This window comes from Pelmatolapia mariae, linkage group LG16_19, assembly GCF_036321145.2.
Source record: "Pelmatolapia mariae isolate MD_Pm_ZW linkage group LG16_19, Pm_UMD_F_2, whole genome shotgun sequence".
Taxonomy (NCBI): Eukaryota; Metazoa; Chordata; class Actinopteri; order Cichliformes; family Cichlidae; genus Pelmatolapia; species Pelmatolapia mariae.
In genome coordinates, this window is record NC_086241.1 from 14,287,532 (window position 1) to 14,293,684 (window position 6,153).

Below are 6,153 nucleotides of genomic sequence, written 5' to 3' on the forward strand. Positions count from 1 at the left end.
AAAACAAAAGCACAGGAGCTTAGCTGCCGCTGTGTTACACGTAAGCACATAGCTTTCATTTATTCATGTGTATTATATTCTATATCAATAATTAATAATCTGTTTTCTTGTTGATTTGTTTACAAAGGTTCATACAAGATATAAAACGTCCTCTTAGGGGAATTCAGGGGTTCAATGTTATTACACTGAGTATAAAAAATAGCAGAAAAGCTAAATCAAAGTGAAAAACACTGTGAGCTTACCACTGTCTAAATCAATGACTGTATAAAATATATTTTATACAGTCTTCAGTTCTTTGTGCCGTTTTTTGTTTTGTTTTTTTAATTTGTCAAGCCACTTAACACTGACCTATGAATCATTCAAGCTTAAAAAGGAAACCTAGCTCAGGGGATAAACCAGTCTTGTGTCTACACATAACAGAGAACTAAGAACCAATTTTAAATTATATCTTTAGGCATTTCTTTTACCGACATCTTGTTGTTAAAAAAACGCATTCGTTACAATTTCTTCAGTCGAATCTATGAATACTGGCAAAGATAACACAGTTTTACAGGCATAAAATAGTATTTTTGCACCGACAAGGTGATTACCTAAGCCAAAAACTTGACATATCTCAGCATGGTGTGTACGGTGTGTCTTTAAAGGAAAGTGGGCAAGTAGAGGAACAAAGAAGAAATGCCAGACCTAAAATACTATCTACAGCAGATGAACAGTATACTCGTGTCCTTTAAAACTGGGAAAAAGTCCAGCAAATACCTGACACAGGACATGAGAGATCCATCTGAACCTTAAGTTGATCATCTATTGTGCATTGAAGCCTCTACAGAAATTATATCATTGGAAGCATGGCTGTCAAAAAGCCATTTTTAAGGAACTGAAACAGGGAGAAAAGGCTGGGGTATTTAGGCCAAATTACACAACAACTGGACTGAAAATCGGTGGCAAAAGGTCTAAAGTCAAACATTGAAATTGGAAATTTTTGGTTAAAATCACCAATAGTCTTTATGGAGAAAGAAAATATTAAGAAATAAGAGTGGTTAAAGAGTTTTGCACAATACTGTACTTTGACCTCCTAGGACCTGGTGTCCACATATGTGGACATCACATTTTGGGATGTCTAGACCAAAATACCTAATTTTTCTCTACAAGGGCCTGATATCCACTTACGAGGACATTATACTGCCACTGTTCTATCGAAATTTAAAACAAATGTCCTCATATGTTGATCTCATTTTTCTCAGAAACCAAAATTAGGTAAAAAAAAAAAAAAAAAAAAGGTAATTCTTTGTTTTTACATTCATCAGGTCCCAATCAACCCAAATAGCAAAGAAAAATTAAAAATGCATGCCATGAAAGAGTTCGGGTCTTAGGAGGTTAAAATATGTGTATGTTGATACTAAAGACCTTTAAACCAGTAAGATAAGAAAAACTATACAGTATATTCTCTAATTAGTTGGCTGTGAAGACTGCACGGTATGGTATATAGAGACTCTGCAGTCTGTTTTCAAAATAGCATTTTGTTTTCTAAGGTGAATTTAATTTATGTGGTGTAAGAAAGCAGGCTCAGTAAGTAAGTTAGCAAATCACCAGTGTATTCATGTCTGCATTAGGAAAAGTTAATTGCAAACTGTACATCTGGTCCTTTGTATTCCTGGATAAACATGTATTTAACAGATTAAGGTGCACAAGCAAAGTGACTGTAGCTACATTTTAATGAATATGTTTAATGGATTTAATCGATTCTTATGTGCAGAGTTAGATTGTGTCTTCACCATCTGTAATTACCAGAAAATAACATTTTGTCAAGATTTAATTTTGGGGTTTTTTTGTGGTTCTGGGTAATCCTTATCTGCCACGCAAACAAACCATTAGTCAAACCAAAGTTGTGCTTGCTGTTATTGTAGGGAGCTGTAAGCATATATCAAGAGTTTAACATTGACAACCTGTGTGGGTTGCGTTTGATCACAGTAGATTGACAATGGTAGAGAAACATAAGCAGATGGCAAAACCAGAAATTATTTACCAGTTTAATACCACAAAATGCACAGAAAAGTCCTTTGTATCGGTTTAGTCTGTTGACGTGTAATAGATGATTTTGCGCTACATTTGTCATGTAAATAAATGATCTTCCCACTGTATGGTATGTGGGTGTGGAACAGATGTCGCTTCTCTGGGACTGCATATGAAGCCCAGGTATACACAGGCCCTGTGAATTGTTTTGTTATTTGCTATGCTGCAAATAAAATTAAACAAAAAAAAATTAAATAAAAAATATCTTTGTGGACATTTACCAGCCATTACCAGTGATTGAGTGATGCAGAACAAACAAAAACAATACTTGGATTCTTTATTTAATTTTTTAATGAATATTTAAATGAACATTTAATAGTATTCCCCCAGCCTTTCATGGCAGGTGGCCACGATCCTGGTTCTGGCAGGGTTTCTTCCTCTTTAAAAGGAGTTTTTTCTTCCCACTGTTGCCAAGTGCTTGCTTAAAGGATTTTCGCTGTATTATTTTAAGGTCTCGACTTTACAATATAAAGGGTCTTGAGCAAACTGCTGTTGTGATTTGGTGTTAAATAAATAAATTGAATTGAAATGGTGTTTAATTGCCTTTTGCATTGAATTTTGTGGAATCACGTGTTTTGTTTTGTTTTGTTGTGTTTTGTTGTGTTTAGTTTTATTTTAACTAAATCCTTTGCTTTACACGACTCTCTCATGAAATATAACCAAAATAACTGAAACTGTGCTCTGCAGTGATGTAGATTAACATGACCTTGACTCTGCAAACACAGCCTATAAACATCTGTTGTGAGTCATGATCATGAGTTGGAATAAGTCTGTCCCACTCTGTGTAAGGTGTGTTTGTTCCTTGAGTGTGAAAAGGGACACGGTCTGCTGGCTGCCTGTTGCCTGTTGTCATTATACCTGTTTTTGTTCCCACCTTTTACCATTTGGGTTGTGTTTTATGTGCTGGGCATTCTAGTAGAATGTGAGTCTTATATAACAAAGTCATTATTATCATTATTGTTGTTGGAATAATTAATAGTTTCCCTAGTATTTGTTTTCTCTGCCCTTTGTCTCACTTAGATTTTTGTTCCTTAGTCCCACTGTGTTTCTTTGTTCATTGTTGGTGTGATGGACCGAGCAGTGAAGGAAACTTAGGCACAGGTTAAAGTCCAAAAAAATGATTTTTTATTTAACCCAAAAAACACAATTGGTTAAATCATGCAAAAAGAATCAAAATCTTGGGCCCATAAAAGAGGTCAAAATAACAGAACTCTACTCAAAATTGACAACACTACTGATAAAACAAACTGACCTAACTTAACGAGACAAAGGGGAAACTTAAATAGTGGCTGATCAGCCCACAAAAATACAGAGGGGTAAAACACACAAAACCTAACTGAAACTAACATAATGAACTCCAATTCCCCCCCATGGTCCCGAGTTATGGGATGAACCAATTAGCAGTCTTCCATCAAAGCTCGCTCCGCCCCTTTTCCACCTCTTGGCTCCTCAATCAAGGGACTGGAGCAGCTGCAACTAAGGTAACTCAGAAAACAAAAGATTAATCATACATAACAGTGTAAACTAAAATGTGCGCACTTATTTTAGAATGCAGTGTTATGTGGATATGTGAATTAACTCTAAACCAAAACCAGTTATTTATTGTCCTGTAAATTAATTCCTACATTTAAAGAAAGACAAATGTGAATGCAATGTTACTTATAAGCCTCTACACTAACATGGTGGATATTACCACTGTGTGGCTGTAAGTGCAGCCATCACACACTCCCCCTCTTCAGATCTCTCCCTGGGACAGCGAGAGAGACAGTCTGCAGTGCAGTTATCTTTGCCGGGGATGTGGTTGATGGTGAAGCGGAATGGCTGGATTGCAAGGTACCATCGCGTGATCCTTCCATTTGTGTCCTTCATTCTCTCTATCCATTGAAGAGCCTTGTGGTCTGTTTCCAATATGAACTCCCGTCCGAGAAGATAATACCTAAAGGAGTCCAGGGCCCATTTGATGGCAAGTCCCTCCTTCTCGATGGTCGAGTATCGCACTTCCCTCGGAAACAGCTTGCGGCTGATGAAGGCCACTGGATGACGCTCTCCAGGCGGTCCCTGTAACAGAACAGCTCCCAATCCTCTCTCTGAGGCATCAGTCTGAAGAATGAAATTTCTCTCAAAATCAGGGCTGTGCAAGACTGGGCTCTTACTCAGAGATTGTCGTAGGTCCTGAAAAGCCATCTTAGCCTCCTCTGTCCAGGTGATCTTATTGGGACTTCGGGCACCAGTCAGATCCGTCAGAAGAGCTGCCCTGGTAGAGAAATGAGGGATAAACCGATGATAGAATCCTGCCATACCTAAAAACGATCTCAGCTGTTTTCTGGTCTCTGGCAAAGGACAGGATTCTATGGCGGTGACCTTATTGACTTGAGGTTTTATTACTCCATTTCCAATCACAAACCCAAGGTACTCAGTTTCAGCCTTGGCAATGGCACACTTAGCTGGATTAACAGTCAACCCTGCAGACTGAAGACGCCCTAATATCTTCTCCAGGTGTTGCAGATGTTCTTCCCAGGTAGAACTGAAAATCACTATGTCATCAAGGTAAGCTGCAGCAAAATCAGACATGTCAGACAGTACCTGGTCCATCAGTCTCTGGAATGTTGCTGGGGCACCATGCAGTCCAAAGGGCATGACTTTAAACTGGAACAAGCCCCACGGGGTCCGGAAAGCAGTCAACTCTTTTGAGCGCTCAGTCAGTGGTACCTGCCAATAACCCTTGCAGAGGTCTATTGTTGTCAGGTATCTGGCCTTCCCAAGGCGCTCAACCATATCATCAATGCGGGGAGTTGGATATGAATCAAATTGTGATATTGCATTCAGGTACCTGAAGTCTATGCAGAAACGGATACTGCCATCCTTCTTTGGCACCAGGACCACTGGGTGGCACCACTCGCTCTTCGAGGCTTCAATGATTCCTAGTGACAACATCAGCTCGATCTCCTCTTTCAACGGGATCAGTAGACGCTCAGGTATCCTGTAACTCATTCTCCTCACAGAAGCGCCATCTTTCAACACAATGTCATGTTCCACAATGTCCGTTCTACCAGGATTTTCGCTGAACACATCTAATTTACACAGGTTTCTCACCTGAGCCTGTCTTTCCTCAGGAAGATGGTTGAGATCCAGGTCCTGAGGAGTGGGTTTTGGCAGATACTGATCATCCACTTCCTCCTCCTCCGAAACCTCCCGGATCAGAAAGACATCTGCTTTTGGTCTCTCCACCCATTTCTTAAGCAGGTTAATGTGCAGTACTCTGCTGGAGCGGGGCTGATCTGGAATAGCGACCTTATAGGTTGTTTGCCCAAGTTTCTTTTGGATCTCATATGGCCCTTGCCACTTTGCTAACAGCTTACTGTCATCACTTGGAAGAAGCACCAGCACCTTCTGACCAGGACTGAAGGATCTTTGCCGAGCTGACTGGTCGTACCAGGCCTTCTGGTGCTGCTGTGCTTCTGCTTTGTGGGCTTGGGCCAGCTCCGTCATCTTCTCCAACCGTTCCCGCATCTGGACAACATAAGAGACAACATTGACAGCCTGTGATCTTTCTTGGTCACCCTCCCAAGTCTCCCTCAGAAGAGACAAGGGGCCTCGTACCTCATGGCCATACAATAGTTCAAAAGGTGAAAAACCTGTAGAAGCCTGGGGTACTTCTCTATATGCAAAGAGGAGGTAGGGCAGCCACTGATCCCAGTCTGTACCAGTTTCATTGACAAATTTACGTAACATTTGTTTCAGGGTCTGATTGAAGCGCTCTGTTAGGCCATCTGTCTGAGGATGGTATGGCGTTGTCCTCAGGCTCTTAATCCCAAGGAGCTGGTACACCTGCTTTAACAAAGTGGACATAAAGTTAGTGCCACGGTCAGTAAGAATTTCACGAGGAAAACCAACCCTTGAGAAGAACTGTATGAGACAGAGGGCGACTGCTTTGGCTTTTATTGATCTCAAAGGAAAGACCTCCGGATATTTTGTAGCATAATCTGTCACAACAAGCATGTAACGGTTGCCTGCCTTGCTTCTTTCTAGAGGACCAACAATGTCCATTCCTAGCCGTTCAAATGGAGTGCTGATAATTGGTAG